This window comes from Oncorhynchus gorbuscha, linkage group LG03 (assembly GCF_021184085.1).
Source record: "Oncorhynchus gorbuscha isolate QuinsamMale2020 ecotype Even-year linkage group LG03, OgorEven_v1.0, whole genome shotgun sequence".
Classification (NCBI taxonomy): domain Eukaryota; kingdom Metazoa; phylum Chordata; class Actinopteri; order Salmoniformes; family Salmonidae; genus Oncorhynchus; species Oncorhynchus gorbuscha.
In genome coordinates, this window is record NC_060175.1 from 34,225,956 (window position 1) to 34,248,176 (window position 22,221).

Genomic DNA, 22,221 nt, shown 5'->3' on the forward strand with positions numbered 1-22,221 from the left:
TGTTTTTCTATGATTTGGGTATTTCTATGTTTCGGCCTAGTATGGTTCTCAATCAGAGGCAGGTGTCATTAGTTGTCTCTGATTGAGAATCATACTTAGGTAGCCTGGGTTTCACTGTGTGTTTGTGGGTGATTGTTCCTGTCTCTGTGTTTGCACCAGATAGGGCTGTTTTGGTTTTTCACATTTCTTGTTTTGTTAGTTTATTCATGTATAGTGTCTTTATTAAAGAACCATGAATAACCACCACGCTGCATTTTGGTCCGCCTCTCCTTCACCGCAAGAAAACCATTACTGTGCATGGTTCTGATTTTTTTAATATTTTTTTTTTTACAAAAAGGGAATTTCATAGACAGAATTGAAAGCCAGATCAATGATTATTGCAACAACAAAAAAACAGGTTAAACTATTTTGATAAAATAACTAAAATATGAATGCGTTTTATGGTTGTGGAAAGCTTATATTTTGCCAGGATATAATTTCACAAGCCCTGAATTAATTATATTTTATTCATGACTGTTTTAAATGCAGTGTATTGAACTTGAATTGTGCAACAAAGCTTATTAAAAGAAAACTTATAGATATATATCGTGAATTGCCCATAAATTTGAAAAAATCTAGATATGATTTTTAGTACATATCGCCCAGCCCTAGTTGACTGTGATAAAGGCACTGGATTATGAGCTGTCTTGTTTGCTAAATGATCAAAGGAAGTAGGCAGTGGCATGGTGCATATACCCATAGAAGCACAGTGACATATGCCTCAATTCAATCATATTCGTGGCTTAATGCAGGTGTGGCTTTCAGTTATTTTTGGCAACCCATCCCATGAGAGAAAATGTCATTCTATTTAATCTGTTCTGTTATATTTAATCAAATCTAACTAACCCAGTGCACTGCTCGCTATGCATTCTATCTGATGGTGTTTGCATATTTATATAAAAAGAGAAGTTATATAAAAAGACAAATAATGTCTAGTTTGGAACACTGCCTAGCTCCCCAGTGGGTGCGGTGGGGCCACCCACCCGCACCACCCACCTGTGCCTATGCTCCTGCCTCCAACCACAACCTAAAGCAGCAGCCTTAGTAGAACATGCAGAGTCCAGTCCTGAACTGGAATGTGTTTTCATGACTGTGGTATGGTTATGGTTTTAATTCGTTTGACTGCTTCAAGAAAGTCAGACATGTACATCTGCACAGCACAGTTTCCCCCTTCTTGCTGGCACACATGCACCCACACACATGCATGCCCACAAACACCCCTCCCCTGACTGATGTGCATAAATATGCACATGTCTGTCAAGCACTACTCTGACCCATGTCAACCCATCTCAAACATACTTAGCACTTGTAAGAGTACACCTTCCACATCCTTACTACATGGTCATAAAAACCATCCAAATCAAAACAATTAGCTGTGTGTCTGACAGATAAGACAGGCAGGCAGTGATCTCATGCTGTATCATCTTCTTCCTCCCATCCTCCAATCTATATGAACTTTTTTTCCCCCTTCCAAACAAACTATGCTGGGCCTTATCTCTTCTTTTCTGTTTTAAATGTATCTTCACTTCCTTCAGCATAGTGTCATCCCATATGCCTAGTGCAAAACTCTGACTCTGAGACATAAATATCAATAGGAAAACAATCTCTGGGTTAGCCTATACCGTTGAGCTATAATAAGAGGCTTATACTTCGGGTTCTTACCTGATAAAGGTATAGCTGCAAATATTTCATGAACACACGAGGTCTTCGCGCCATTGGCTGCTGCTGACATGGGCGGGTAGAGCTTGCAATCCCAGGTCGGGACTGGGAGGGAGAGAGAGAAAATGAGACTGAAAAAAATAAAAGGAAAACGAGGGAACTCTCCTTCAGGCAAACGAACAAGTCTGGACTTACAGTACTGCCCAACCTGAGCCAACGAGTCTGCCTGTGTTACAGTTAAATTAAACACGACTTTGATTATCGCTTCGCGGGACCTGGGATGCGCCACGATACTCTTCATAAACGTTATGCAGCAGAGGCGGCTATCTGACAAGGGACTGGAGTGACAGAGTAAATATACAGTTTTACTTATTAATTGAATAACTCCCAGTAGTTTGGAGACAGAACAGGGAGCCACGGGTGGATTATTATGCTACAAGTGGAAAGGTGATTTCGGATTTGAACCGTTGTCAGGTGAGGTCGTTGCCGTCCGTTGTGAGCTGGGATGCTCTGCAGAGTGCAGACGGTTAGGTCTACGCGTCCAGCTTCACCGGGGATTTGCTCCATGTCACTGATAAAGGAAACGATGATTTATTGATCCAATTAAGGAGGAATTGCCGAAATGTTAGTGTAGTTGCCAAAAGGTGCCTCTCAGGCGCAAAGTTGTGGAAAGTCTTGACCATCCATTTTTGTTTTAAAAGTTGCTCAAATAGTTTGTATTAATCAATTTGATTATAAAGTGTGATTTCTGACGATTTAATTGAATCGTAACTGGGCTAAATGGGTTGTCAGTGTGGATCCAGACAGCTAGCGGCCTAGGACCACATTAAAGCTGGTCACACATGACCATCAGCGCATCCTTAATAGCCTCTAAAATGTTGTCGTCACTAGTTACCCATAGATATTAAAACTAGTAGATAGTGATAGCGTTGATGTCATCCACATATTCCTATAGAAAACTTCCAATCAATGACCGTACAGTATGAAGATAGGCAGAAACTGATTATCCAATAGAAATCCCATGCTTTGTAGGCGATGTCATGGCGATGTTGGCTAACTAAACTCATGCGCAGAAACACCTCCAATAGTCTTCTCGCACCGAACTGCGCATGTTTAGGCCGTCAAATCAAAGGCAAACCTTCAATATAATATTGATTTTGACTATAATTATAACTTGTCAGTTTGTCACTTTCACAAGGTTGGAGTAATAACATATTCAACTACTATCTAGGTCGTGCCTTTTAGATTTTGAGAAAATTAACAACCAAGGAAGAATGTTTCACTTCTCTAACCCCAAACCATGGCCAGGTCTGCTTGGTCTGTTTCTCAATCGGAACTCTGTCTCGATTGCACATCAAGCGAGCCATATTGCTGAATGTGTCTGAATTAAGGGGCCAAGGTTCCGATCTAGAAACACGGTTCTGACTGCTCCTACAGTTTTGTTTTGGTACTGCATTTTAACAGAAAGACAATTTCCATAAATGGCCACATAGATAAATCAGATTTGGAAATTGCTAATAAGACACTTTAGTCATCACCTTTATGCACAAAACATCCATTAAATTGTTCAAATAATTGTCGCTGAGGCCGATTTTGTTTTCCAGCACTCACAGCCGAAGATATTAACATTTTACAGTCATCCAATGTATGTCATGTTTTTGGATGACATGCTGACGACGTCACTGCTCGCACTGCTCCCTGTGTGCACAGAGTGCTAGCGCAAATACTCAGAGGCTTTTCTAATTATTTCAGGGGATTTTAATGAAACACCTGATGCATCTGCTGATCGTTTTCCTCCTAGAACGAGTAAAAGCCCTCAATATATATTGTAGCAATATTATCACTACATTATGCAAGGATCTCTGTGTTGAGGATGCCTGGCTTATTTCAATCCAGATGCAAAGGGTTATACTTGGACCAACAAAACTTTGTCACGTAAATCTAGAATAGATTTATTCCCAATTTCCCCTTTTTTGTTACAATTTGTTATAGATGTAGATCATCAGTTGGCTCCCTTTTCTGATCAACACTTGATTTCCCTGAATGTACAAGCTACTAAAAAATCAAAAGGTTCTCGAGGATATTGGAAATTAAACAACACACTTCTTAAAGATACTACTCTCATTGAAAACATCAAATCGTTAGCTAAAGATATTGTTGCAAGAAAAGACTTGGGTCATGGAAGTAGATGGGAATTTTTCAAATATAAAGTCCAGAGTGGTAGCCATTAAACACGCCAAAGAGCTGATGCGATTAAAGAACCTTAGAGAAAAAGGGACGATGAGCAAGCTTGACAGTTTTCTAAAGAAAGATAATCTGTCTGAAGAAGAGGAGTCTGTATTCAAGTCTTTACAGCTAGAATTGGAACAGCTTTACACAGATCTGGGAAGGGTGCCTTTGCAAGGTCAAGAGCTAAATGGATTGAAGAGGGGGAAAGAAACACTAGTTACTTTTTTTGCACTTGAAAAGAGAAACTATAAAAGAAAATCTATAACTGACTCAAATTTAATGATGTTTTATGCAAAGATCCCATTACAATATCATAATTTGTCAATTCCTTTTATGAAAACCTTTACAGCTCTCAATTTCAGGAAGATGGTTGTGAAAGCTACATTTGCCACATTCAGAATTATGTCCCTGTAATTTAGGATGATTTCCACTCATTTTGCGATTCACCTGTGTCAATTGAAGAAATTAGAGAGGTTCTGAATTCAATGAAAAAAGAGAAATATCCTGGCCCTGATGGCCTGTCAGTTGAAATCACCTGGCCCTGATGGCCTCTCAGTTGAATTCTATAGACAGTTTTGGGAGTTAATAGAAGACCCGATTTTTAATATGTTTCAAGATTGCATTAAAAGTGGGGAAATGGTCTCTACTATGAAACAGGGCCTTATTTAATTGATTCCGAAGCTCGATAAAGACCCTTGTCTCATTGACAATTGGAGATTAAATGACTTGATTAAATATTGATTACAAATTGATTGCTCTGGTTTACACCAAAAGATTAAAGAAAGGGATAGATACCATAATAAATGAGACTCAAACAGGATTTATGAAGGGCCGTCACATAAGCTCTAACATTCGTTTAGTCTGGACCTTATAGATTATTCAGATGCAATTGACTCAGATGCGGTTGTATTATTTTTGGACTACTGTAAAGCCTTTGACACAATTGAACATTAATTTCTCTTTAGGTCTCTTAAATCTTTTGGATTTGGTTGAAAATTTTGTCGAAGTAATTCGGATGTTTTACAAAGATATAAATAGTTATGTGTTACTAAACCTTAATACTTCCAAAAGATTCAATATCAACAGAAGTGTACGACAGGGATGCCCAATTTTGCCATTTTTATTCATTTTGGTTGTGGAACTTCTATCTTTAGGTATTCTGAATAATGCAAATTTGTATGGCTTAACCATTTTTAACAAAGAAATCAAAATTTCCCAACTGGCTGATGATACTACTCTTTTCTTAAGAGACAAAGACCAGGTTGCCCTTAATGCTATAACTGCCTTTTCTATTGCATCAGGATTAATGCTGAATGTTTCTAAATGTGAAATCTTATGTTTATTTGACTCTGATGATAAATAAATAGAAAATATTCATGTGAAGTACTGTGTTAAATATTTAGGAATACATCTGTCAAAAAACCACCTAGTCAGACAACATTTGAATTTCTCTCCTAAAATTAAGAAAACCAAAAATATATTCAATAATTGGCTACAAAGAGATCTTTCTATACTTGGGAGGGTACTTCTGTCCAAGGCAGAGGGACTGTCTTGTTTTGTGTACCCTTCATTAAATCCTTCTACTTGTAAAGAGATCAATAAGACCTTTCTTGACTTCATCTGGAAAAATAAGTCTCACAAACTAAAAAAGTCAGTACTTTCTAACAAAAGAGCTGAAGGCAGTCTAGAAGTGTTGGATTTTGTTGATATAAATAACACTTTCAAGATAAGATGTTTGATCATTACTGATTCAATAATGTGTTTAATAAGTCAGGAGGTCTTCAAATTTGACTGAAAAGTAATTATATTCCTGAAATATTACCTGCTAAATTGGCTAGGTTTCACCAACAAGCTTTAATGGCCTGGTAAATATGTTTCCTGCACAATTTTTCTCCACATAAAGCTCTTTTGTGGAATAATTAAGACATAACTGTAAGGAATAAGTCATTGTTCTACCCCAGCTGGCATGAGAGGAATATGGACTTTGTTTTTGATGTTTTCAACAACAAGGGTAATATTCTCACATATGAACAATTTATAACATTGAAATAGTTTCCAATACCTTTCAGAGAGTTTATTTCTGTTATCAAAGTCGTTCCCAGTGGTCTAACTACACTAATGAAAACTCATCTTAGCTTTGATAATGATCACAAAGTTTATCCAGAACTCAGATTGGAAGGCGTGGGCTTACTTGAGAAATCTTGTCGTAATAAATATATAAGACAAACTCTTCATTCACAAAACCAACTTACACCGAGAGGAAAGTTTTTCTGGAACACGCTTATTCCTGACATTGTCGGGAAAAATGCATGGTTAAGGCCTGACAAATATTGTACACCAAACAGGGTTAAGGAAGTGCACTTCAACATTTTATACAAGATATATCCATGTAATTCTATGATATCCAAATGTGTGGCTATTGATGATATCTGTGTTTTCTGTGAAAAAGAAGGTGGGAATCTGTCTCACTTGTTCTTTGAATGTAAATTTGTGTCAGAATTATACTATTATACTTATAATACCTCAGTGGGCTGAATGGCACAAAAAAAGAAGCTGTTTAGAAGCCTCATTGACCTAAATGTGGCGCACCGGTACTGCTTGCCATGCGGTAACAGAGAGAACAGTCTATGACTAGGATGGCTGGAGTCTTTGACAATGTTTAGGGCCTATCTCTGACACCGCCTGGTATAGAGGTCCTGGATGGCAGGAAGCTTGAAGCTCTCAACCTGCTCCACTGTAGTCCACAATCATCTCCTTAGTCTCGATCACATTGAGGGAAAGGTTGTTGTCCTTGCACCACACTGTCAGGTCTCTGACCTCTTCCCTATAGGCTTATTGTTGTCAGTGATCAGGACTACCACTGTTGTGTCATCAGCAAATTTAATGATGATGTTGGAGTCATGAGTGAACAGGGAGTACAAAGAGGGGACTGAGCACACACCCCTGTGGGGCCCTGTGTTGAGGATCAGCATAGTGTATGTGTTGTTATCTACCCTTACCACTTGGGTGCGGCCCATCAGGAAGTCCAGGATCCAGTTGCAGAGGGAGGTGTTTAGTCCCATGGTCCTTAGCTTAGTGATGAGCTTTGAGGGAACTATGGAGTTGAACGCTGAGCCTGTAGTCAATGAAGAGCATTCTCACATAGGAGTTCCTTTTTTCCAGGTGGGAAAGGGCAGTGTGGAGTGCAATAGAGATTGCATCATCTGTGGATCTGTCGGTGCGGTATGCAAATTGGAGTGGGTCTAGGGTTCCTGGGATAATGGTGTTGATGTGAGCCATGACCAGCCTTTCAAAGTATTTCATGGCTGCAGACGTGAGTGCTACGGGTCGGTAGTCATTTAAGCAGGTTACCTTAGTGTTCTTGGGTACAGGGTCTATGGTGGTCTGCTTGCAATATTACACATTTCACACTCTGTAAAAAGTCTTCAAAATAAGAGATTTCACACTGATTGACGGCCTTCACGTTGGGAACTGGTGTCAATGGCGTTTATTTCAAGAAATTTATTTACAAAGGTAAATCAATTGTAGCCGATATATATCCGGCTGGGGGTAATGGAGCTAGGCAGCAGGCTCAATCCACCCTGTCTAAGTAATAGTAGGGGGAACTACAGCCAGACCTAGGGCTATATGTTGGCAGAGTTTTGTTCTCAGGTGGGCCAGTGTGACTCAGCCCAGCCAGCTAGGCAGGTGTGGGATGGATGGGATGTGTGTGGCTGAAGCTTCCTCTGACATAATAAAACTCTTGCTAAGGGCAGGGTGGTGCTTTCTGACTCATACCATTTATACTGTGCTTGTCTCTTTGTTGTGCTGGACTATTATTTGTTAAGCTGCTGAATGGACTTTCCAATTCCAGCACATCAAAGAGACTAGCACTACATCCTGTAGTTATATGTCTGCCAGATCCAATGAGAACTTTAATTGGCAGTGCAAAGCCCTTCCTCTCCCTCTGTTTGTTCCCTCATCTTTCAATTTTTTCTCCCTCTCTCTCTCCATCTCACTTTCTATATATTCCTCTCTCCCATGAGCTTTCTTTCTTTCTCTCGCTCTATCTTTCCCTCATTCCATCCCTCTGTGAGCTGTTGTGAATTTACTGTGGGTTTTGCTTTTTGCAGTTTCTTTCTACCTCCCCCATCGCCACAGTGATTGTCACCCAGTTCCCCATCGCCACAGTGATTGTCACCCAGTTCCCCATCGCCACAGTGATTGACACCCAGTTCCCCATCGCCACAGTGATTGACACCCAGTTCCCCATCGCCACAGTGATTGTCACCCAGTTCCCCATCGCCACAGTGATTGACACCCAGTTCCCCATCGCCACAGTGATTGACACCCAGTTCTCCTCCTTCTCCGAAGTGTCTGGTTTTCCTCCTTACCTTCTCTCAATAGTTGTTTTTCTCTCTCTCTCATCCTCTCAGCCTTCACCATCACCCCTCTTTCCTCTATCCTTCTTTTTTTGTTCTCCTCATTCATGGTTTATTTGCTGCTTCTGGCATGGTGCTCTTCTTGGCTGCATTGTGTTGAGATCTGGACTGTTACCAAGTGCTCCATCTGTGGAAGGGAAGGCTGCTGTTGGTTACTGTCTTTCATGTGTGAGTCCATCTTGGTTTTGTCAGGGAGCTGAATCTCTATTGTCTTCAGGGAGCTTCAGAAGAAAAATGAGGTAAAGCAGAGGTTATTAAAAGGTCTGTATGGAGGTTGGGGAGGTCTAGACAGTGGTATGGAACTGATGTGACTCATGTTTTTATGTGGGTTTAGGGTTTGATATCGAAAGGCTGGATCTTAAGTGGTTGTTAATGTCTCATGGAATATGAACAAGACAAAGGCCATAATCTGTAGAGGAAAGAGTCTCTTTGTATGTTTGTCTCGGTCCTTTCTCTGTGTCTATGTGGGGAAAGTGACTCATTAGAGCAGATGTTCTTGCAGTGAGACAGGTAAAGATGCACTAGAGACAGGGAAACTTAAAAGAGTTTAAAGAAATGCAGAAACTTAAAAATGTCTTACAAGTACAAAGTCTTCAAGCTTGAGGTTCATGAAGTCACTGACACTATTCATTTGCTACATCTTCCTCCCCAGGGGCATGTTGGGAGCTTGTGCAAGCAGGGTTATGAACTTCTCTAAGACAATTGATCAAAATGGAGTCTCTTTGTTTTGCTTGGCTAATAAGAGAGTGTGGACATGATCAAGCTTGAGGCTAGTGCATTCCAGACCAAGGTGATAGGTGCAACACTTGCCCTGGGGGTTAGAGGTTAAAGATCATTGACTGGGTCGTCCTGTCAAGTTCTTGAACTCAGACAGATAGGCCGACAGTAGAGCTGCTCTTTATAACATTGCTCCCGTCACAGATAGGGGCAAATGCTGTGTCACCCACTGTACACTGTACAGAACACTTAGGCCTACACAAAAACTCACCAGTGAGAGAAATAGTTGTATAATTGACTATGACACCCCCCCCCCCCTCCTCTCTGTCCTCCTCTGTCCCTGTGCTTATGTCACGCCAAGGGAACCTTGCAGTTACACAACAGTCCTCTCTGTCACTATGAGACGGCTTGCGGCCCCCCCAGGAGAATGGCATCTCTCACTGTCTGTACTACCTCCATGCCTCAGCTGCTCTCTTATGAGAAAGTTCAGTGTGTGTTCACTGCCTCCTTACTTTGTCTCACTCTCTTCTTTTCTCCACGATCTCTTTCCCTTTCTCGTTAATTTCTTTCCATCTTTTACTCAGACTCTCTCACTTTATTCCGACCGGGACGATAACGGTATCACAATATTTTTTCCGAAGGGCATAAATGAAAATACGAAACAGACCGAACTTTTGTCCTTTAAAAACCTGCTTTATGTAAAATATTGTGCGCTATAGCTTGGAAAATAAATAAATGTGACTCTGGATGACAACATAATGATGTTTGTTTCCAACATTAGGGCTGTTTTCTTAAGAAGTTAAATCTTCTTTTTTGTTTTATTTCCTTGCCACTCTACTAACGAGTATCGTGATATTGGTATAGTCCCAGCATTACTCTAATACCCCTCTGCCTCTGTCTCTCTCTGTTGCTCTCATTCTCTCTCACCCAGCCTCGGACTCTCTCACCCCTGCCTTGGCCTCTCTCATCCCCTGCCTCCAAGCAGCACAGTTCAGTCAGTCAGTGGTCTATTAAGTCAGCCCATAGCAGACTACAGTATGTGAGCGGAGTTGAGCGGTCAGAAATCCTGCTCCATGAGCGGTGCTCCGAAGCTCCACCTACTTTCCAACCGCTCCGCTAAAAAACGATCTTCCTCGCTCACAGGAATAAGACTTCCACTCCGAATTTGCTCCATTCATTAAAATCACAATTGATCTATTTTTGTGACTACCTGGACCTACCATTTTGTTTTGAAGTATAGAAACCAAACTATATGATTTAAATACAAGTATTTTAATAAACATGAAAAGGTGAATTTAAGAACCGCTCATTTCAGATAGGCTACATTTCATATCAAATCAAATCAAATTGTATTGGTCACATACACATGGTTAGCAGACGTTAATGCGAGTGTAGCAGAATGCTTGTGCTTCTAGTTCCGACCGTGCAGTAATATCTAACAGGTAATTTAACAATTTCACAACAACTACAAGTGTGAAGGAATGAATAACAATATGTACATATTAATATATGGATGAGCGATGGCCGTGCGGCATAGGCAAGATTCAGTAGATGGTAAAGAGTAGAATATATACATATGAGATGAGTAATGTAAGGTATGTTAACATTCAATAAAGTAGCATTGTTTAAAGTGACTAGTGATACATTTATTACATCCAATTTTTATTATTATTAAAGTAGCTAGAGATTGTGACCATATGTTGGCAGCAGCCACTCAATGTTAGTGATGGCTGTTTAACAGTCTGATGGCCTTGAGATAGAAGCTGTTTTTCAGTCTCTCGATCCCAGCTTTGATGCACCTGTACTGACCTCGCCTTCTGGATGATAACGGGGTGAACAGGCAGTGGCTTGGGTGGTTGTTGTCCTTGAGGATCTTTTTGGCCTTCCCGTGACATCGGGTGGTGTAGGTGTCCTGGAGGGCAGGTAGTTTGCCCCCGATGATGCGTTGTGCAGACCTCACTACCCTTTGGAGAGCCTTGCGGTTGTGGGCGGAGCAGTTGCCGTACTAGGCGGTGATACAGCCCGACAGGATGCACTCGACTGTGCATCTGTAGAAGTTTGAGTGTTTTCGGTGAAAAGCCTAATTTCTTCGGCCTCTTGAGGTTAAAACTTTCCACCTTGTCCACTACTGTCCCGTCTATGTGGATAGGGGTCTGCTCCCTCTGCTGTTTCCTGAAGTCCACAATCATCTCCTTTGTTTTGATAACGTTGAGTGTGAGGTTATTTTCCTGACACCACACTCCGATGGCCCTCACCTCCTCCCTGTAGGCTGTCTCGTTGTTGTTGGTAATCAAGCCTACCACTGCAAACTTGATGATTGAGTTGGAGGCGTGCATGGCCACGCAGCCATGGGTGAACAGGGAGTACAGTAGAGGGCTGAGAACGTACCCTTGTAGGGGCCCTGTGTTGAGGATCAGCGGGGTGGGGGCGGCCCGTCAGAATGTCCAGGACCCCAGTTGCACAGGGCGGGGTCGAGACCGAGGGTCTCAAACTTAATAACTAGTTTGGACGGTAATATGGTGTTAAAATGCTGAGCTGTAATCGATGAACAGCATTCTTACACATGTATGCCTCTTGTCCTAATGGGTTAGGGCAGTGTGATTGGGATTGCATCGTCTGTGGACCTATTGGGGCGGTAAGCAAATTGGAGTGGGTCTAGAGTGTCAGGTAGGGTGGAGGTGATATGATCCTTGACGAGTCTCTCAAAGCACTTCATGATGACGGAAGTGAGTGCTACGGGGCGATAGTCGTTTAGCTCATTTACCTTCACTTTCTTAGGTACAGGAACAATGGTGTCCCTCTTGAAGCATGTGGGAACAGCAGACTGGGATAGGGATTGATTGAATATGTCCATAAACACTCCAGACAAATGGTCTGCGCATGCTCTGAGGACACGGCTAGGGATGCCGTCTGGGCAGGCATCCTTGCGAGGGTTAACATGTTTAAACGTTTTACTCACGTTGGCCACGGTGAAGGAGAGGGCCGTGTCAGTGGCACTACATTGTCCTCAAAGCAAGCAAAGAAGTTGTTTAATTTGTCTAGAAGTTGTTTCATTTGTCTATTAAACAGCATACAGTGCAATCGTAATGTATTCTAAATGTATTCAGACCACTTGACTTTTTCCACATTTTGTTACGTTACAGCCTTACTCTGAAATTGATTAAATAAATAAAACATCCTCATCAATCTACACACAATACCCCATAATGACAAAGTGAAAACAGGTTTTTAGTCATTTCTGCAAATGTTTACATAAGTATCCAGACCCTTTGCTATGAGACTAGAAAAGACTAGAAATTTGAGCTCAGGTGCATCCTTTTACCATTGATCAATCTTGAAATTCAATTGATTGGACATGATTTGGAATGGCACACACCTGTCTATATAAAATCCCACACTTGACAGTGCATGGCAGAGCAAAAACCAAGCCATGAGGTCGAAGGAATTGTTCTTAGAGCGACGAGACAGGATTGTGTCGAGGCACAGATCTGGGGAAGAGTACCAAAAAATGTCTACATCATTGAAGGTCCCCAAACCACAGTGGCCTCCATCATTTTTAAATGGAACAAGTTTGTAACCACCAATATTCTTCCTAGAGCTGGCCGCCCTGCAAAACTGAGCAATTGGGGGAGAAGGGCCTTGGTCAGGGAGGTGACCAAGCACCCGATGGTCACTCCGACAGAGCTCCAGAGTTAATCTTTGGAGATGGGAGAATCTTCCAGAAGGAAAACCATCTCTGCAGCACTCCACCAATCAGGCTTGTATCGTACAGTGGCTAGACAGAAGCCACTCCTCAGTAAAAGGCACATGACAGCCCGCTTGGAGTTAGCCAAAAGTGGCATAAATGACGCTCAGACCATGAAAAACAAGATTCTCTGGTCTGATGAAGCTAAGATTGAACTCTTTGGCCTGAATGCCAAGCGTCACGTCTGGAGGAAACTAGGCACCATCCCTACGGTGAAGAATGGTAGTGGCTGCATCATACTGTGGGGATGTTTTTCAGCAGCATGGACTGGGAGACTATTTAGGATCGAGGGAAAGATGAACTGTGCAAAGTACAGATAGATCCTTGCTAAACCTGCTCCAGAGGGCTCAGGACTTCAGATTGGGGCAAAGGTTTACCTTCCAACAGGACATTGACCCTAAGCACACAGCCAAGAGAACACAAGAGTGGCTTCGGGACAAGTCTTTGAATGTCCTTGTGGCCCAGTCCGCGCTCGGTTTGTACCCGATCGAACACCTCTGGAGAGACCTGAAAATAGCTGTGCAGCGATGTTACCTATCCAACCTGATAGAGCTTGAGAAGATTTGTGGAGAAGAATTGGAGAAACTCCCCAAATACAGGGTGTGCCAAGCTTGTAACGTCATACCCAAGAAGACTCAAGAATGTAATCGCTGCCAAAGTGCTTCAACAAAGTACTGAGCAAAGGGTCTGAATACTTATGTAACTGTGATATTTCATTTTTTCCCGCTATATTTGCTCAAATTTCTAAACCTGTTTTCGCTTTGTCATTATGGGGTATTGTGTGTAGATTGATGAGGTGAAAAAAATATTTAATTTTAGAATAAGGCTGTAACGTAACAAAATGTGGAAAAAATACTGAATACTTTCCAAATGCACTGTATGTCCCAAATTAGAGGTTTGACTCATTTTGGTTGTAGGTAATGATAATAATGTGATGTACATTAGAAGGACAGATGCTGTCACAGAAGGACAGGTGCTGTCACAGAAGATGAAACCATGAGAGAATGAGAGGCAGACAGAGAGAGAGAGAAAGGGTGGCGAGCCAAATAAGGAGAGAAGCTGGAATATCAACTGAGAGGGGAGAGAAAGCACGAGACAGACCACTTAAAGGCACTTTATAGGATATTTACCACACTGCAACATTTGACTGTGGAAATGTGGATTATACAGTACCAGTCAAAAGTTTGGACACACTTACTCATTCCAGGGTTTTTCTTTATTTGCACTATTTTCTACATTGTAGAATAATAGTGAAGACATCAAAACTACGAACTAACATATATGTGTTCATGCAGTAACCAAAAACAAATCAAAATATATTTTATATTTGACATTCTTCAAAGTAGCCACCCTTTGCCTTGATGAGAGCTTTGCACACTCCTGGCATTCTCTCAACCAGCTTCATGAGGTAGTCACCTGGAATGCATTTCAATTAACAGGTGTGCCTTGTTCAAAGTTAATTTGTGGAATTTATTTCCTTAATTACATTTACATTTACATTTAAGTCATTTAGCAGACGCTCTTATTCAGAGCGACTCACAAATTGGTGCATTCACCTTATGACATCCATGTTTGAGCCAATCAGTTGTGTTGTGACAAGGTAGGGGTGGTATACAGTAGATAGCCTTATTTGGTAAAAGACCCAAGTCCATATTATGTCAAGAACAGCTCAAATATTCTTTGCCACACTTTTTGCAGTTTTACTTTAGTGTCTTATCCTAAACAGGATGCATGTTTTGGAATGTTTGCTATTGTGTACAGGCTTTCTTCTTTTCACTCTGCCATTTAGGTTAGTATTGTGGAGTAATTACAATGTTGTTGATCCATCCTCAGTTTTCTCTTATCACAGCCATTAAACTCTATACCTGTTTTAAAATTTGCCATTGGCCTCATGGTGAAATCTCTGAGCAGTTTCCTTCCTCTCCGGTAACTGAGTTAAGAATCCCTGTATCTTTGTATCTCAAGTTTTACACATCTACTAATATGTGCCCTTCTTTGCGAGGCATTGGAAAGCCTCCCTGGTCTTTGTGGTTGAATCTGTGTTTGAAATTCACTGCTCGACCGAAGGACCTTACAGATAATTGTATGTGTGAGGTAATGGATGAGGTAGTCATTAAAAAATAATTTTAAACACTATTATTGCAAACAGAGTGAGTCCATGCCACTTATTTTGTGACTTCCTAAGTACATTTTTACTCCTGAACTTATTTAGGCATGCCATAATCAATCAAATTCAATCAAATATATTTATGAAGCCCTTTTTACATCAGCCGAAGTCACAAAGTGCTACATAGAAACCCAGCCTAAAACCCCAAACAGCAAGCAATGCAGATGTAGAAGCACGGTGGCTAGGAAAAACTCGCTAGAAAGGCAGGAACCTAGGAAGAAACCTAGGAAGGAACCAGGCTCTGAGGGGTGGCCAGTCCTCTTCTGGCTGTGCCGGGTGGAGATTATAACAGTACTTGGCCAAGATATTCAAACGTTCATAGATGACCAGCAGGGTCAAATAATAATCACAGTGGTTATAGAGGGTGCAACAGGTCAGCGCCTCAGGAGTAATTTAGTTATTAACTGATCTCTCAATAAGCATTGTCATGGTAACACAATGGTAGTAGTCAGTGACAAATATCAAAGCTATTCCGCGCTTGGTTAAAACCCACATTGGGAGACCAAATTAGTAGCTGTAGATCAATCAACTCCAGTAGGAGGTGCTGCCCATCCTATAGAGTTTTTCTGATAGTGGATATAACATTGAAGATCTGACATTGTTTCAAAGGTACAAATTCAACTATTTTATACGAGGTTTATCTAAGCTGAAAATTTGTTACAAGGATGACATAATCCTGTGGTTGAAATTTCACCCTCACAAAATAGTTGATGACATTTTAATATGAAACAACATTGATTCAACCAGTTTGTGCACAACTGTGTACTTTCCAGCTGGTGTTTTATTTTACTTAACTGTCATTGACGTATAGTGTTTCCGTTGTAAATTAAGATCTAAAAGACATGTCTTATCTTTATCGTTAATGGTAATGGTCTTGTCATAACGGTTTCTGTAAATAGGCTGTGGTCAGACAGTTCCATTACTTTGAATATAAAAGGAATAGCATGAATAGTATGAGGGTGGATTTGGTTTGTATTTGAGCAATTGTGAGCAATTTAATTTTATGGGTGAGGAACCTATATAGATGAAGTCAATCTGTCTGGGGTTTCAATTCATTAAATATGTTGGATGCTGTTTTTTTAGTCAAAACGTTAAAGGAATGTTGTTTCTGTCATTTTTAAATCATACAAGGGGAACTAACATTTAAGACGCATTATGCGTTTCTGCCCTCAAGACAATTCTCTAAAGTGGTTGTTTTTTTCCCTGCTCCCCTGCTCTGAAAAATAAAAACACAGACTAATTGATGTATTCACATTTTAGTATTATTCCATCTGCTATGGACCTTTTATTGAACTGAACAGTGATAAGTAGCCATTTGGGTTTAGCTCTAAAGCTATTGTGCATTCGGAAAGTATTCAGGCCCCTTGACTTTTTCAACATTTTGTTACGTTACAGCCTTATTCCACAATGGATTCAATTTATACTTCCTCATCAATATACACACAATAGCCCATAATGACAAAGCAAAAACAGGTTTTCCACATTTTGTTATGTTACAGCCTTATTCTACAGTGAATTAAATAGTTTTCCCCCTCATCAATATACACACAATAGCCCATAATGACAAAGCAAAAAGAGGTATAAATAAACAAATTAAAACAGATATCACATTTACATAAGTATTTAGACCATTTACTCAGTACTTTGTTCAAGAACCTTTGGCAGCTATTACAGCCTTGAGTCTTCTTGGTTATGACGCTACAAGCTTTACACACCTGTATTTGGGGAGTTTCTCCCATTCTTCTCTGCAGATCCTGTCATGCTCTGTCAGGTTGGATGGGGAGCATCGCTGCACAGCTATTTTCAGGTCTCCAGAGATGTTTGATCGGGTTCAAGTCCGGGCTCTGGCTGGGCCACTTAAGGACATTCAGAGACTTGCCCCGAAGCCACTCCTGTGTTGTCTTGGCTGTGTGCTTAGGGTCATTGTCCTGTTGGAAGGTGAACCTTTGCCCCAGTCTGAGGTCCTGAGCCCTCGGAAGCAAGTTTTCATCAAGGATCTCTCTGTACTTTGCTCCGTTCATCGTCCTCTCAATCCTGACTAGTCTCCCAGTCCCTGCCACTGAAAAACATCCCCACAGCATGATGCTGCTACCACCATGCTTCACCGTGGGGATGGTGCCAGATTTCCTCCAGACGCTTGGCATTCAGGCCAAAGAGTTCAATCTTGGTTTAATTGACCAGAGAGTCCTGTAGGTGACTTTTGGCAAACTCCAAGCGGGCTGTCATGTGCCTTTTACTGAGGAGTGGCTTCTGTCTAACCACTCTACCATAAATGCCTGATTGGTGGATTGATGCAGAGATGGTTTTCCTTCTGGAATGTTTTCCCTAACAGGAACTCTGGAGCTCCCTGACCAAGGCCCTTCTCCCCCCATTGCTCAGTTTGGCCGGGCGTTGCATTCTGTGCCTCGACACAATCCTGTGTCTGCGCTCTACGGACAATTCCTTCAACCTCATGGCTTGGTTTTTGCTCTGACACGCACTGTCAAGTGTGGGACCTTATAGACAGGTGTGTGGCTTTCCAAATCATGTCCAATCAATTGAATATACCACAGGTGGATTCCAATGAAGTTTTAGAAGCATCTCAATGATGATCAATGGGAACAGGATGCACCTGAGCTCAGTTTCGAGTCTCCTAGCAAAGTTTCTGAATGCTTATGTAAATAAGGTATTTATGTTTTTTTTATTTTTAATACATTTGTAAAAACTTGTTTTTGATGATGAAAACAATTAAATTAATACATTTTAGAATAAGGCTGTAATGTTACAAAATGTGGAAAAAGTCAAGTGGTCTGAATGCGCTGTAATATCTTGTATGTTTCGAAATTTGTCCAGCTGTCGATTGTTGAGATACAAGAAGAGCAGCCCGAGTTCTTCAGTGTATATACATACCAGAACAAACATTTGCACTTTCACAAACAGAAACAGGGTGACTTTGTGTTAGATACTGAGAGATTCCTTCTCCTCTTTCCTAGTTTTCTATGTAGAAAACTGAACTTAATCTAAACTTATTCAAATATGTAAATTCCACCCTTGCCGGGGGCAGGTGTGCTTGTCTATTTATAGTGAACGATAGGATGAGTAAGACATTGACTCATTCTTCCCGACCACAAGCCACAGGCTGTATATCTTGATACTGTGTGCGTGTGTGCACAGGGTTGGATAGGTTACTTTCTATTGTAAATGTAATCCATTACAGTTACTAGTTCCAGTCCAAAATTGTAATCAGTAACGCAACTTTTGCATTACCCATTATCAGTAACATAATCAGATTATTTTCTGTTACTTTTGAATTACTCTCCCTTTAAGGGTCATTAGAAGAAGACAAAAATTATCCATCAAATGCATTTGGTGTGTCATCATAGTGGTCTCTGACTTATGGTCAGACTCACTCAGGTAGAACTAATGTAAAGGTATTGCCTATTCAACGCCTATTCAACTGGTCTGACCAATCGGAATCAATGCTTCAAGATTGCTTAGATCATTCGGACTGGGATGTGCTCCGGGTAGCCTCTGAGAATAACATTGACATATACACAGACATGGTGACTGAGTTCATCAGGAAGTATATAGTGGATGTTGTTTCCACTGTGACTATTAAAACCTACCCAAACCAAAAAGTGATGGCAGCTTTCACGCAAAACTGAAAGCACCAACCACCGCATTTAACCATGGAAAGGTGACTTAGAATATGGTTTAATACAAACAGTGTAGTTATTCAGAGTGGAGTCGCAATTCAACAGCTCAGACACGAGACATATGTTGCAGGGACTACAGACAATCTTGGATTACAAAGGGAAAACCAGCCACGTCGTAGACACCGACATCTTGCTCCCGGACAAAGTAAACACATTGCCACCGACTTGCTGCCCGCTCCCAAGGACTGTGGGCTCTCGCTCTCTGTGGCCAACATGAGTAAGACATTTAAGCGCGTTAACCCTCGCAAGGCTGCCGGCCCAAACCGCATTCCTAGCCGCGTCCTCAGAGCATGCGCAGACCAGTTGGCTGGAGTGTTTACTGACATTTAATCTCCCTCTATCACAGTCTGCTGTCCCCACTTGATTCAAAATGTCCCCCATTGTTCCTGTACCCAGGAAAGCAAATGTAACTGAACTAAATGACTATTGCCCCGTAGCACTCACTCTGTCATCATGAAGTGCTTTGAGAGGCTAGTTAAGGATCATATCACCTCTACCTTAACTTGACTTCCTAGACCCACTTCAATTTGCATAACTTCCCAATAAATCTACAGACGATGCAATCGCCATCGCACTGCACACTGCCCTATCCCAACTGGACAAGAGGAATACCTATGTAAGAAGGCTGTTCATTGACTATAGCTCAGCATTCAACACCATAGTACACTCCAAGGTCATCATTAAGCTCAGGGCCCTGGGTCTGAACCCCACCCTGTGCAACTGGGTCCTGGACTTCCCGACGGGCCGCTCTCAGGTAGTGAAGGTAGGAAACAACACCTCCTTCGCTGATACTCAACACAGGGGCACCACAAGTGTGCGTGCTTAGCCCCCTCCTGTACTCCCTGTTCACCCGTGACTGCGTGGACACGTAAGCCTCTAACTCAATCATCAAGTTTGCAGACGGCACGACAGTAGTAGGCCTGATTAACAACAATGACGAGACAGCCTACATGGAGGAGTTGAGGGCCCTGGTGAAGTGGTGCCAGGTAAATAACCTCTCCCTCAAAGTCAACAAAACGAAGGAGCTGGTCGTGGACTTCAGGAAACAGTAGAGGGAGTGTGCCCCTATCCACATCGACGGGACCACAGTGGAGAAGGTGAAAAGCTTCAAGTTTCACAGTACACATCACTGACAATCTGAAATGGTCCACCCACACAGACAGTGTGGTGAAGAAGGCTGAAGAAATTTAGCCTGGCCCCTACGGCCCTCACAAACTGTTACAGATGCACAATAGTGAGCATCATGTCGGGCTGTATCACCGCCTTGTACGGCAACTGCACGGCCCACAGCCGCAGAGCTCTCAAGGGGGTGGTGCGGTCTGACCAATGCATCACCAGGGGCACACTGCCTGCTCTTCAGGACATCTACAGCACCCGATGTCACAGGAAGGCCAAAAAGACATCAACCACCCGAGCCACGGCCTGTTCACCCTGCTATCATCCAGAAGGCGAGGTCAGTACAGGCCTCAAGGCCATCAGACTGTCCATAAGTCTAAATATGCCTGTTACATTGCACAACCTTCAATGTTATGTCATAATTACGTAAAATTCTGGCAAATTAGGCGGCCCAAACTGTTGCATATACACTGACTCTGCGTGCAATGAAAGCAAGAGAAGTGACACAATTTCACCTGGTTAATATTGCCTGCTAACCTGGATTTATTTTAGCTAAATATGCAGGTTTAAAAATATATACTTCTCTGTATTGATTTTAAGAAAGGCATTGATGTTTATGGTTACGCCAATGGAGCAACGACAGTCCTTTTTCACGAATACGCAGGACACGCTAGATAAACTAGTAATATCATCAACCATGTTTAGTTAACTAGTAATTATGATTGATTGATTTTTATATGATAAGTTTAATGCTAGCTGGAGTGCAATGTAATCAGGTGCTTAGAGTGTTGGACTAGTTAACTGTAAGGTTGCAAGATTGAATCCCCGAGCTGACAAGGTAAAAATCTGTCATTCTGCCCCTGAACAAGGCAGTTAACCCACCGATCCTAGGCCGTCATTGAAAATAAGAATGTGTTCTTAACTGACTTGTCGGCCAAATCGGTGTCCAAAAATACCGATATCCGATTGTTATGAAAACTTGAAATCGCCCCTAATTAATCGGCCATTCCGATTTAATCGGTCGACCTTTAGTACAGAGACCCATTATCAGCAACCATCACTCCTGTGTTCCAATGGAACGTTGTGTTAGCTAATTCAAGTTCATCATTTTAAGTCTTATTGATCATTAGAAAACCATTTTGGAATTGTGTTAGCACAGCTGAAAACTGTTGTGGTAATTAAAGTAGCAATAAAACTGACCTTCTTTAGACTAGTGGAGTATCTGGAGCATCAGCATTTGTGGGTTTGATTACAGGCTCAAAATGGCCAGAAACAAAGACCTTTCTTCTGAAACTCAGTCTATTCTTGTTCTGAGAAATGAAGGCTATTCCATGCAAGAAATTGCCAAGTACAAACCGTCTCTAACCAGAATAGAAAAAGGAGTGGGAGACCCAGGTGTACAACTGAGCAAGAGGATAAGTACATTAGTGTCTAGTTTGGGAAACAGACGCCTCACAAGTCCTCAACTGGCAGCTTCATTAAAAAGTACCCGCAAAACACCAGTCTCAATGTCTCAACCACCAGTGAAGAGGCGATTCCGGGATGGTGGCCTTCTAGGCAGAGTTCTTCTGTCCAGTGTCTGTGTTTTATTGCATTTTAAGTTAATTACATAAACATGTTTTTTTATGTTTACATTACTTATTTTATTGATTTCCCACCATTTTATAAGTCAGAAGACAGCCACCCAGACCTTCCTAGGACCATGCCAAAATCCTCTGGTGGTTGGCTACATCATTACATCCATTTATTTCACTTCCCTGCAACATTAGCTCAAAGGGGCGGCCCTTACAAAAAATCCATCTCGATTGCTTCACAGCACAGACATTGCAAAGCAATCGCTGAATTTGTCTCAAGCAGGCAGGTCTAAATACATAACTTCCATAGCTCTACGATAAAGAATGTGACCTACACACATCCTTAAACCTAAAATAAGTGAAGAGGTGTGGAAGTCAAACATTTGTTATACGTCGGAGGCAGACACATTGCATATGCTCAGAACGACAAACTCGAGCCCTTTACATAGCCCATCTCTTCTTGTTTATAGGAGGGATGCACACTGTTTAAATGCCCCAAATGTTGGTTTAAAAATTTAACAGATGATCATTAGTGACTATCACTATGTCATGATTTATTTGGTAAAGATGCCGAAATATTGTGGGCAGATGTTCCTAAAACAAATTGTAACTATATATGGACATATTATAAAGTATGAATCATATTTGTATATGTCTTTATTATACTTTTATTGTGTACTTTTTCACAGACATAAATTAACAATTCCAAGTGAAAGCCAAAGGTCATAGCTTTCTAGGGAAGATGCCACTATCCTAAATAAAATATTGCCCTCTTGCTAGATTGTTGACTAAAACCATAGTGAAGAAGTGCAAAACGGCTGTCAAGCTCAACTGTTTTAAATGTCAATGCGAAAACAGA

General features: G+C 41.4%; 1 protein-coding gene across 1 annotated transcript in view; it reads left to right on the forward strand.

The window, feature by feature from the left end:
- The first annotated feature begins 2,153 nt into the window (after positions 1-2,153).
- Positions 2,154-22,221, forward strand: part of LOC124031255 (collagen alpha-1(VII) chain-like) — a 131,643-nt gene continuing 111,575 nt past the window's right edge. The window contains exon 1 of the mRNA XM_046342308.1: positions 2,154-2,172. The gene's annotated coding sequence lies outside the window, so the exon portion shown is untranslated. The remainder of the gene's footprint in view (positions 2,173-22,221) is intronic.